General features: G+C 46.1%; 6 non-coding genes across 6 annotated transcripts; all 6 read right to left on the minus strand.

Moving 5' to 3' along the window:
* Positions 1-248: 248 nt before the first annotated feature.
* LOC130326231 (U2 spliceosomal RNA) lies at positions 249-439 on the minus strand. The gene has a single exon (XR_008870881.1). It is a non-coding gene; the product is annotated as a U2 spliceosomal RNA (small nuclear RNA).
* A 2,091-nt stretch (positions 440-2,530) lies between these two features.
* Positions 2,531-2,721, minus strand: LOC130326241 (U2 spliceosomal RNA). Its single transcript, XR_008870890.1, has one exon. It is a non-coding gene; the product is annotated as a U2 spliceosomal RNA (small nuclear RNA).
* Positions 2,722-4,812: 2,091 nt separating this feature from the next.
* On the minus strand, positions 4,813-5,003 carry LOC130326242 (U2 spliceosomal RNA). The gene has a single exon (XR_008870891.1). It is a non-coding gene; the product is annotated as a U2 spliceosomal RNA (small nuclear RNA).
* A 2,083-nt stretch (positions 5,004-7,086) lies between these two features.
* LOC130326243 (U2 spliceosomal RNA) lies at positions 7,087-7,277 on the minus strand. Its single transcript, XR_008870892.1, has one exon. It is a non-coding gene; the product is annotated as a U2 spliceosomal RNA (small nuclear RNA).
* Positions 7,278-9,368: 2,091 nt separating this feature from the next.
* Positions 9,369-9,559, minus strand: LOC130326244 (U2 spliceosomal RNA). Its single transcript, XR_008870893.1, has one exon. It is a non-coding gene; the product is annotated as a U2 spliceosomal RNA (small nuclear RNA).
* Positions 9,560-11,652: 2,093 nt separating this feature from the next.
* LOC130326232 (U2 spliceosomal RNA) lies at positions 11,653-11,843 on the minus strand. The gene has a single exon (XR_008870882.1). It is a non-coding gene; the product is annotated as a U2 spliceosomal RNA (small nuclear RNA).
* Between the last annotated feature and the right edge of the window lie 1,053 nt (positions 11,844-12,896).

Raw genomic sequence — 12,896 nt, forward strand, 5'->3', positions numbered from 1 at the left:
TCACAGGTGTGCTGGCTACTCAAATGATCCAATTAAGGAGGCCATTTAGTCAGCAGCAGCAGAAGTCCTGTGCCTGGACGCTCCAACAGGGGCCAGACACAAGCAGAAGCAGAAGCAGCAGAAGCAGCAGCAGCACCACCTTTTGTTTTTTGGCTGCAGCAGCAGCAAGGCCCACAGGGCTGGCTAGCTGGCTAGCCAGCAAGCAGGTAGCAATGAAAGTAGGAATCTTTCTTTTTAACCCTGTAAGGGGGTGGTGCACTGTACCCGAAGATACTGCCATATCGGGTCAATGCATAGGGCGACGGAAGCAAGCTTCGAAATCGGCCCCCGTTCTCAAAAATCCATTTAATATATGGTCCCCAGATAGGGGACGTATCAGATATTAAACTGATAAGAACAGATACTACACTTGATCTTAGCCAAAAGGCCGAGAAGCGATAACCGTGAAAGGGGCGGGCCCAACAAGGTCCCCTTCATGGGCACTATCACTGCTTGCTGTCAGGGAGGCTGCCAGACAATTTTCCATGCACACTCTGGGCTGGGGGGCAGTCAACCACCAGTACACACAGCAGAACCTAAACCCATACCATTATTGCTAAGCAGCAAGACAGGGGCCCATTGCACTCCCACGGGGCCTTTTTAAATGCAATCCATAACCCGGATTTGCCAGGAACCCTTCTTACTCCTCCTACTTGCATGTGACACTGGGCTTAGGATCTGCATAGGAAACACACACACAAGCACACACCTACCTTTGTTGCCTGCAGATGCCTCCTTGGCTGTCCCCAAACGGTATCAAACCAACACCCACGGGAAGCTGTAAGCATAGAGGACATGCCTGCACCCCATTGGACTTACCTGTGTGGGTTAAATCCGGGTTATTTGACAACCTATGGCGGTGATGGTTCTGCTCAGGCAGAGCAGTGCTGATGCTCCTCATAAAGCTGTCGCTGCTGTGAAGGTTCTAGGTGACATCACAAATCCCTATGGTTACATACACAACAAAGCTGGGTTGTTGTTGTTTACACTCTGCAAGGCCTGTGGAAGTGAGTGACATCATAGCACTGTAGTTCTGAGGGTTCTAGATGGATGCAACAATCTCCTGTTGCTTCTATGAAGGCCATAATAGACGACATCACCAAACAGCTCCATAGTCACATACACAGCAAAGGAGAGATGTTGTTTACACCTAGTGATGTCAGTGGTATTGAGTGACATCACAGCACAGTGCTAAGGCTCCTGGGCCTGGACACAGCAGCGGCTGCAATATCTCAACGGAGAATACGTTTATATATATGTGTGTGTGTGCGCGTATATATATATATATATATATATATATATATATATATATATATATATTTCTCCGCCGAAATCACTTTTAAACCCATTTCCACCTTTTTTTCCCTTCTCTTCCTCTTACTTTTTTTTCACGTTTTTTTACGTTTTTCTCCTTTTCGCCTCTTTTCTGGGCGTATTATTCTTCTTTTTCTTCTTTTTTTTCGTCTAATGCATACCCCATCAGTGCAGCAATGCTTATTCAATACCGCCAGCAGATGGAGACACTGGGGGATAATTTTCTAAGGATTTATACTGATTTTTCCTGTCTGAATTTGTCGCACAGAAAGTTGCAGGCCAAATATGTGTGACATTTCTGCGACTTTAGCTTCTAGAGCATTTTTACAACATTATACATAGGTGCTGAATACATAAAAAGCGACTGTTCAGCGACAGACAAGTCGCATCGGCTGAAAGTAGGCCAGAATGTCAGTCCATGTTGGAGCAGGTTTAGATACAGTCTAAAGTATAGATCTCAAAGTCTGTGCACAGAATTTAGCAAGGGCCTCGCACCTTCTGATGCATCAGGTAGGTGCACAATAGCATAGCCTAACCCTCTGTACTTTGGTCTATATTGATGCGGGACATAGACAGCCAGCTGATGACCAATCCATTAGTGCAATGGATGGCTGGAAGCATTTGTCTTTGCCTTTGCAATACCACAGAAGCAATGCATGGTCAATGTACAGCAATGACACACCTGTGTGAACAGCCAGGAGACCCCCCCCCCCCATGTTATGTTACATAGTTACATAGTTAGTACGGTCGAAAAAAGACATATGTCCATCACGTTCAACCAGGGAATTAAGGGGTAGGGGTGTGGCGCGATATTGGGGAAGGGATGAGATTTTATATTTCTTCATAAGCATTAATCTTATTTTGTCAATTAGGAACATTCAGCACCCACCCGCTATCAAGGCAGCTGCCTATCATGTCATGCCCTACCTGCACAGGTGTGCTGGCTACTCAAATGATCCAATTAAGGAGGCCATTTAGTCAGCAGCAGCAGAAGTCCTGTGCCTGGACGCTCCAACAGGGGCCAGACACAAGCAGAAGCAGAAGCAGCAGAAGCAGCAGCAGCACCACCTTTTGTTTTTTGGCTGCAGCAGCAGCAAGGCCCACAGGGCTGGCTAGCTGGCTAGCCAGCAAGCAGGTAGCAATGAAAGTAGGAATCTTTCTTTTTAACCCTGTAAGGGGGTGGTGCACTGTACCCGAAGATACTGCCATATCGGGTCAATGCATAGGGCGACGGAAGCAAGCTTCGAAATCGGCCCCCGTTCTCAAAAATCCATTTAATATATGGTCCCCAGATAGGGGACGTATCAGATATTAAACTGATAAGAACAGATACTACACTTGATCTTAGCCAAAAGGCCGAGAAGCGATAACCGTGAAAGGGGCGGGCCCAACAAGGTCCCCTTCATGGGCACTATCACTGCTTGCTGTCAGGGAGGCTGCCAGACAATTTTCCATGCACACTCTGGGCTGGGGGGCAGTCAACCACCAGTACACACAGCAGAACCTAAACCCATACCATTATTGCTAAGCAGCAAGACAGGGGCCCATTGCACTCCCACGGGGCCTTTTTAAATGCAATCCATAACCCGGATTTGCCAGGAACCCTTCTTACTCCTCCTACTTGCATGTGACACTGGGCTTAGGATCTGCATAGGAAACACACACACAAGCACACACCTACCTTTGTTGCCTGCAGATGCCTCCTTGGCTGTCCCCAAACGGTATCAAACCAACACCCACGGGAAGCTGTAAGCATAGAGGACATGCCTGCACCCCATTGGACTTACCTGTGTGGGTTAAATCCGGGTTATTTGACAACCTATGGCGGTGATGGTTCTGCTCAGGCAGAGCAGTGCTGATGCTCCTCATAAAGCTGTCGCTGCTGTGAAGGTTCTAGGTGACATCACAAATCCCTATGGTTACATACACAACAAAGCTGGGTTGTTGTTGTTTACACTCTGCAAGGCCTGTGGAAGTGAGTGACATCATAGCACTGTAGTTCTGAGGGTTCTAGATGGATGCAACAATCTCCTGTTGCTTCTATGAAGGCCATAATAGACGACATCACCAAACAGCTCCATAGTCACATACACAGCAAAGGAGAGATGTTGTTTACACCTAGTGATGTCAGTGGTATTGAGTGACATCACAGCACAGTGCTAAGGCTCCTGGGCCTGGACACAGCAGCGGCTGCAATATCTCAACGGAGAATACGTTTATATATATGTGTGTGTGTGCGCGTATATATATATATATATATATATATATATATATATATATATATATATTTCTCCGCCGAAATCACTTTTAAACCCATTTCCACCTTTTTTTCCCTTCTCTTCCTCTTACTTTTTTTTCACGTTTTTTTACGTTTTTCTCCTTTTCGCCTCTTTTCTGGGCGTATTATTCTTCTTTTTCTTCTTTTTTTTCGTCTAATGCATACCCCATCAGTGCAGCAATGCTTATTCAATACCGCCAGCAGATGGAGACACTGGGGGATAATTTTCTAAGGATTTATACTGATTTTTCCTGTCTGAATTTGTCGCACAGAAAGTTGCAGGCCAAATATGTGTGACATTTCTGCGACTTTAGCTTCTAGAGCATTTTTACAACATTATACATAGGTGCTGAATACATAAAAAGCGACTGTTCAGCGACAGACAAGTCGCATCGGCTGAAAGTAGGCCAGAATGTCAGTCCATGTTGGAGCAGGTTTAGATACAGTCTAAAGTATAGATCTCAAAGTCTGTGCACAGAATTTAGCAAGGGCCTCGCACCTTCTGATGCATCAGGTAGGTGCACAATAGCATAGCCTAACCCTCTGTACTTTGGTCTATATTGATGCGGGACATAGACAGCCAGCTGATGACCAATCCATTAGTGCAATGGATGGCTGGAAGCATTTGTCTTTGCCTTTGCAATACCACAGAAGCAATGCATGGTCAATGTACAGCAATGACACACCTGTGTGAACAGCCAGGAGACCCCCCCCCCCCATGTTATGTTACATAGTTACATAGTTAGTACGGTCGAAAAAAGACATATGTCCATCACGTTCAACCAGGGAATTAAGGGGTAGGGGTGTGGCGCGATATTGGGGAAGGGATGAGATTTTATATTTCTTCATAAGCATTAATCTTATTTTGTCAATTAGGAACATTCAGCACCCACCCGCTATCAAGGCAGCTGCCTATCATGTCATGCCCTACCTGCACAGGTGTGCTGGCTACTCAAATGATCCAATTAAGGAGGCCATTTAGTCAGCAGCAGCAGAAGTCCTGTGCCTGGACGCTCCAACAGGGGCCAGACACAAGCAGAAGCAGAAGCAGCAGAAGCAGCAGCAGCACCACCTTTTGTTTTTTGGCTGCAGCAGCAGCAAGGCCCACAGGGCTGGCTAGCTGGCTAGCCAGCAAGCAGGTAGCAATGAAAGTAGGAATCTTTCTTTTTAACCCTGTAAGGGGGTGGTGCACTGTACCCGAAGATACTGCCATATCGGGTCAATGCATAGGGCGACGGAAGCAAGCTTCGAAATCGGCCCCCGTTCTCAAAAATCCATTTAATATATGGTCCCCAGATAGGGGACGTATCAGATATTAAACTGATAAGAACAGATACTACACTTGATCTTAGCCAAAAGGCCGAGAAGCGATAACCGTGAAAGGGGCGGGCCCAACAAGGTCCCCTTCATGGGCACTATCACTGCTTGCTGTCAGGGAGGCTGCCAGACAATTTTCCATGCACACTCTGGGCTGGGGGGCAGTCAACCACCAGTACACACAGCAGAACCTAAACCCATACCATTATTGCTAAGCAGCAAGACAGGGGCCCATTGCACTCCCACGGGGCCTTTTTAAATGCAATCCATAACCCGGATTTGCCAGGAACCCTTCTTACTCCTCCTACTTGCATGTGACACTGGGCTTAGGATCTGCATAGGAAACACACACACAAGCACACACCTACCTTTGTTGCCTGCAGATGCCTCCTTGGCTGTCCCCAAACGGTATCAAACCAACACCCACGGGAAGCTGTAAGCATAGAGGACATGCCTGCACCCCATTGGACTTACCTGTGTGGGTTAAATCCGGGTTATTTGACAACCTATGGCGGTGATGGTTCTGCTCAGGCAGAGCAGTGCTGATGCTCCTCATAAAGCTGTCGCTGCTGTGAAGGTTCTAGGTGACATCACAAATCCCTATGGTTACATACACAACAAAGCTGGGTTGTTGTTGTTTACACTCTGCAAGGCCTGTGGAAGTGAGTGACATCATAGCACTGTAGTTCTGAGGGTTCTAGATGGATGCAACAATCTCCTGTTGCTTCTATGAAGGCCATAATAGACGACATCACCAAACAGCTCCATAGTCACATACACAGCAAAGGAGAGATGTTGTTTACACCTAGTGATGTCAGTGGTATTGAGTGACATCACAGCACAGTGCTAAGGCTCCTGGGCCTGGACACAGCAGCGGCTGCAATATCTCAACGGAGAATACGTTTATATATATGTGTGTGTGTGCGCGTATATATATATATATATATATATATATATATATATATATTTCTCCGCCGAAATCACTTTTAAACCCATTTCCACCTTTTTTTCCCTTCTCTTCCTCTTACTTTTTTTTCACGTTTTTTTACGTTTTTCTCCTTTTCGCCTCTTTTCTGGGCGTATTATTCTTCTTTTTCTTCTTTTTTTTTGTCTAATGCATACCCCATCAGTGCAGCAATGCTTATTCAATACCGCCAGCAGATGGAGACACTGGGGGATAATTTTCTAAGGATTTATACTGATTTTTCCTGTCTGAATTTGTCGCACAGAAAGTTGCAGGCCAAATATGTGTGACATTTCTGCGACTTTAGCTTCTAGAGCATTTTTACAACATTATACATAGGTGCTGAATACATAAAAAGCGACTGTTCAGCGACAGACAAGTCGCATCGGCTGAAAGTAGGCCAGAATGTCAGTCCATGTTGGAGCAGGTTTAGATACAGTCTAAAGTATAGATCTCAAAGTCTGTGCACAGAATTTAGCAAGGGCCTCGCACCTTCTGATGCATCAGGTAGGTGCACAATAGCATAGCCTAACCCTCTGTACTTTGGTCTATATTGATGCGGGACATAGACAGCCAGCTGATGACCAATCCATTAGTGCAATGGATGGCTGGAAGCATTTGTCTTTGCCTTTGCAATACCACAGAAGCAATGCATGGTCAATGTACAGCAATGACACACCTGTGTGAACAGCCAGGAGACCCCCCCCCCCCATGTTATGTTACATAGTTACATAGTTAGTACGGTCGAAAAAAGACATATGTCCATCACGTTCAACCAGGGAATTAAGGGGTAGGGGTGTGGCGCGATATTGGGGAAGGGATGAGATTTTATATTTCTTCATAAGCATTAATCTTATTTTGTCAATTAGGAACATTCAGCACCCACCCGCTATCAAGGCAGCTGCCTATCATGTCATGCCCTACCTGCACAGGTGTGCTGGCTACTCAAATGATCCAATTAAGGAGGCCATTTAGTCAGCAGCAGCAGAAGTCCTGTGCCTGGACGCTCCAACAGGGGCCAGACACAAGCAGAAGCAGAAGCAGCAGAAGCAGCAGCAGCACCACCTTTTGTTTTTTGGCTGCAGCAGCAGCAAGGCCCACAGGGCTGGCTAGCTGGCTAGCCAGCAAGCAGGTAGCAATGAAAGTAGGAATCTTTCTTTTTAACCCTGTAAGGGGGTGGTGCACTGTACCCGAAGATACTGCCATATCGGGTCAATGCATAGGGCGACGGAAGCAAGCTTCGAAATCGGCCCCCGTTCTCAAAAATCCATTTAATATATGGTCCCCAGATAGGGGACGTATCAGATATTAAACTGATAAGAACAGATACTACACTTGATCTTAGCCAAAAGGCCGAGAAGCGATAACCGTGAAAGGGGCGGGCCCAACAAGGTCCCCTTCATGGGCACTATCACTGCTTGCTGTCAGGGAGGCTGCCAGACAATTTTCCATGCACACTCTGGGCTGGGGGGCAGTCAACCACCAGTACACACAGCAGAACCTAAACCCATACCATTATTGCTAAGCAGCAAGACAGGGGCCCATTGCACTCCCACGGGGCCTTTTTAAATGCAATCCATAACCCGGATTTGCCAGGAACCCTTCTTACTCCTCCTACTTGCATGTGACACTGGGCTTAGGATCTGCATAGGAAACACACACACAAGCACACACCTACCTTTGTTGCCTGCAGATGCCTCCTTGGCTGTCCCCAAACGGTATCAAACCAACACCCACGGGAAGCTGTAAGCATAGAGGACATGCCTGCACCCCATTGGACTTACCTGTGTGGGTTAAATCCGGGTTATTTGACAACCTATGGCGGTGATGGTTCTGCTCAGGCAGAGCAGTGCTGATGCTCCTCATAAAGCTGTCGCTGCTGTGAAGGTTCTAGGTGACATCACAAATCCCTATGGTTACATACACAACAAAGCTGGGTTGTTGTTGTTTACACTCTGCAAGGCCTGTGGAAGTGAGTGACATCATAGCACTGTAGTTCTGAGGGTTCTAGATGGATGCAACAATCTCCTGTTGCTTCTATGAAGGCCATAATAGACGACATCACCAAACAGCTCCATAGTCACATACACAGCAAAGGAGAGATGTTGTTTACACCTAGTGATGTCAGTGGTATTGAGTGACATCACAGCACAGTGCTAAGGCTCCTGGGCCTGGACACAGCAGCGGCTGCAATATCTCAACGGAGAATACGTTTATATATATGTGTGTGTGTGCGCGTATATATATATATATATATATATATATATATATATATATATATATATTTCTCCGCCGAAATCACTTTTAAACCCATTTCCACCTTTTTTTCCCTTCTCTTCCTCTTACTTTTTTTTCACGTTTTTTTACGTTTTTCTCCTTTTCGCCTCTTTTCTGGGCGTATTATTCTTCTTTTTCTTCTTTTTTTTCGTCTAATGCATACCCCATCAGTGCAGCAATGCTTATTCAATACCGCCAGCAGATGGAGACACTGGGGGATAATTTTCTAAGGATTTATACTGATTTTTCCTGTCTGAATTTGTCGCACAGAAAGTTGCAGGCCAAATATGTGTGACATTTCTGCGACTTTAGCTTCTAGAGCATTTTTACAACATTATACATAGGTGCTGAATACATAAAAAGCGACTGTTCAGCGACAGACAAGTCGCATCGGCTGAAAGTAGGCCAGAATGTCAGTCCATGTTGGAGCAGGTTTAGATACAGTCTAAAGTATAGATCTCAAAGTCTGTGCACAGAATTTAGCAAGGGCCTCGCACCTTCTGATGCATCAGGTAGGTGCACAATAGCATAGCCTAACCCTCTGTACTTTGGTCTATATTGATGCGGGACATAGACAGCCAGCTGATGACCAATCCATTAGTGCAATGGATGGCTGGAAGCATTTGTCTTTGCCTTTGCAATACCACAGAAGCAATGCATGGTCAATGTACAGCAATGACACACCTGTGTGAACAGCCAGGAGACCCCCCCCCCCCATGTTATGTTACATAGTTACATAGTTAGTACGGTCGAAAAAAGACATATGTCCATCACGTTCAACCAGGGAATTAAGGGGTAGGGGTGTGGCGCGATATTGGGGAAGGGATGAGATTTTATATTTCTTCATAAGCATTAATCTTATTTTGTCAATTAGGAACATTCAGCACCCACCCGCTATCAAGGCAGCTGCCTATCATGTCATGCCCTACCTGCACAGGTGTGCTGGCTACTCAAATGATCCAATTAAGGAGGCCATTTAGTCAGCAGCAGCAGAAGTCCTGTGCCTGGACGCTCCAACAGGGGCCAGACACAAGCAGAAGCAGAAGCAGCAGAAGCAGCAGCAGCACCACCTTTTGTTTTTTGGCTGCAGCAGCAGCAAGGCCCACAGGGCTGGCTAGCTGGCTAGCCAGCAAGCAGGTAGCAATGAAAGTAGGAATCTTTCTTTTTAACCCTGTAAGGGGGTGGTGCACTGTACCCGAAGATACTGCCATATCGGGTCAATGCATAGGGCGACGGAAGCAAGCTTCGAAATCGGCCCCCGTTCTCAAAAATCCATTTAATATATGGTCCCCAGATAGGGGACGTATCAGATATTAAACTGATAAGAACAGATACTACACTTGATCTTAGCCAAAAGGCCGAGAAGCGATAACCGTGAAAGGGGCGGGCCCAACAAGGTCCCCTTCATGGGCACTATCACTGCTTGCTGTCAGGGAGGCTGCCAGACAATTTTCCATGCACACTCTGGGCTGGGGGGCAGTCAACCACCAGTACACACAGCAGAACCTAAACCCATACCATTATTGCTAAGCAGCAAGACAGGGGCCCATTGCACTCCCACGGGGCCTTTTTAAATGCAATCCATAACCCGGATTTGCCAGGAACCCTTCTTACTCCTCCTACTTGCATGTGACACTGGGCTTAGGATCTGCATAGGAAACACACACACAAGCACACACCTACCTTTGTTGCCTGCAGATGCCTCCTTGGCTGTCCCCAAACGGTATCAAACCAACACCCACGGGAAGCTGTAAGCATAGAGGACATGCCTGCACCCCATTGGACTTACCTGTGTGGGTTAAATCCGGGTTATTTGACAACCTATGGCGGTGATGGTTCTGCTCAGGCAGAGCAGTGCTGATGCTCCTCATAAAGCTGTCGCTGCTGTGAAGGTTCTAGGTGACATCACAAATCCCTATGGTTACATACACAACAAAGCTGGGTTGTTGTTGTTTACACTCTGCAAGGCCTGTGGAAGTGAGTGACATCATAGCACTGTAGTTCTGAGGGTTCTAGATGGATGCAACAATCTCCTGTTGCTTCTATGAAGGCCATAATAGACGACATCACCAAACAGCTCCATAGTCACATACACAGCAAAGGAGAGATGTTGTTTACACCTAGTGATGTCAGTGGTATTGAGTGACATCACAGCACAGTGCTAAGGCTCCTGGGCCTGGACACAGCAGCGGCTGCAATATCTCAACGGAGAATACGTTTATATATATGTGTGTGTGTGCGCGTATATATATATATATATATATATATATATATATATATATATATATATATTTCTCCGCCGAAATCACTTTTAAACCCATTTCCACCTTTTTTTCCCTTCTCTTCCTCTTACTTTTTTTTCACGTTTTTTTACGTTTTTCTCCTTTTCGCCTCTTTTCTGGGCGTATTATTCTTCTTTTTCTTCTTTTTTTTCGTCTAATGCATACCCCATCAGTGCAGCAATGCTTATTCAATACCGCCAGCAGATGGAGACACTGGGGGATAATTTTCTAAGGATTTATACTGATTTTTCCTGTCTGAATTTGTCGCACAGAAAGTTGCAGGCCAAATATGTGTGACATTTCTGCGACTTTAGCTTCTAGAGCATTTTTACAACATTATACATAGGTGCTGAATACATAAAAAGCGACTGTTCAGCGACAGACAAGTCGCATCGGCTGAAAGTAGGCCAGAATGTCAGTCCATGTTGGAGCAGGTTTAGATACAGTCTAAAGTATAGATCTCAAAGTCTGTGCACAGAATTTAGCAAGGGCCTCGCACCTTCTGATGCATCAGGTAGGTGCACAATAGCATAGCCTAACCCTCTGTACTTTGGTCTATATTGATGCGGGACATAGACAGCCAGCTGATGACCAATCCATTAGTGCAATGGATGGCTGGAAGCATTTGTCTTTGCCTTTGCAATACCACAGAAGCAATGCATGGTCAATGTACAGCAATGACACACCTGTGTGAACAGCCAGGAGACCCCCCCCCCCCATGTTATGTTACATAGTTACATAGTTAGTACGGTCGAAAAAAGACATATGTCCATCACGTTCAACCAGGGAATTAAGGGGTAGGGGTGTGGCGCGATATTGGGGAAGGGATGAGATTTTATATTTCTTCATAAGCATTAATCTTATTTTGTCAATTAGGAACATTCAGCACCCACCCGCTATCAAGGCAGCTGCCTATCATGTCATGCCCTACCTGCACAGGTGTGCTGGCTACTCAAATGATCCAATTAAGGAGGCCATTTAGTCAGCAGCAGCAGAAGTCCTGTGCCTGGACGCTCCAACAGGGGCCAGACACAAGCAGAAGCAGAAGCAGCAGAAGCAGCAGCAGCACCACCTTTTGTTTTTTGGCTGCAGCAGCAGCAAGGCCCACAGGGCTGGCTAGCTGGCTAGCCAGCAAGCAGGTAGCAATGAAAGTAGGAATCTTTCTTTTTAACCCTGTAAGGGGGTGGTGCACTGTACCCGAAGATACTGCCATATCGGGTCAATGCATAGGGCGACGGAAGCAAGCTTCGAAATCGGCCCCCGTTCTCAAAAATCCATTTAATATATGGTCCCCAGATAGGGGACGTATCAGATATTAAACTGATAAGAACAGATACTACACTTGATCTTAGCCAAAAGGCCGAGAAGCGATAACCGTGAAAGGGGCGGGCCCAACAAGGTCCCCTTCATGGGCACTATCACTGCTTGCTGTCAGGGAGGCTGCCAGACAATTTTCCATGCACACTCTGGGCTGGGGGGCAGTCAACCACCAGTACACACAGCAGAACCTAAACCCATACCATTATTGCTAAGCAGCAAGACAGGGGCCCATTGCACTCCCACGGGGCCTTTTTAAATGCAATCCATAACCCGGATTTGCCAGGAACCCTTCTTACTCCTCCTACTTGCATGTGACACTGGGCTTAGGATCTGCATAGGAAACACACACACAAGCACACACCTACCTTTGTTGCCTGCAGATGCCTCCTTGGCTGTCCCCAAACGGTATCAAACCAACACCCACGGGAAGCTGTAAGCATAGAGGACATGCCTGCACCCCATTGGACTTACCTGTGTGGGTTAAATCCGGGTTATTTGGCAACCTATGGCGGTGATGGTTCTGCTCAGGCAGAGCAGTGCTGATGCTCCTCATAAAGCTGTCGCTGCTGTGAAGGTTCTAGGTGACATCACAAATCCCTATGGTTACATACACAACAAAGCTGGGTTGTTGTTGTTTACACTCTGCAAGGCCTGTGGAAGTGAGTGACATCATAGCACTGTAGTTCTGAGGGTTCTAGATGGATGCAACAATCTCCTGTTGCTTCTATGAAGGCCATAATAGACGACATCACCAAACAGCTCCATAGTCACATACACAGCAAAGGAGAGATGTTGTTTACACCTAGTGATGTCAGTGGTATTGAGTGACATCACAGCACAGTGCTAAGGCTCCTGGGCCTGGACACAGCAGCGGCTGCAATATCTCAACGGAGAATACGTTTATATATATGTGTGTGTGTGCGCGTATATATATATATATATATATATATATATATATATATATTTCTCCGCCGAAATCACTTTTAAACCCATTTCCACCTTTTTTTCCCTTCTCTTCCTCTTACTTTTTTTTCACGTTTTTTTACGTTTTTCTCCTTTTCGCCTCTTTTCTGGGCGTATTATTCTTCTTTTTCTTCTTTTTTTT

The sequence above is a fragment of the Hyla sarda genome, unplaced genomic scaffold, assembly GCF_029499605.1.
Source record: "Hyla sarda isolate aHylSar1 unplaced genomic scaffold, aHylSar1.hap1 scaffold_2822, whole genome shotgun sequence".
Taxonomy (NCBI): Eukaryota; Metazoa; Chordata; class Amphibia; order Anura; family Hylidae; genus Hyla; species Hyla sarda.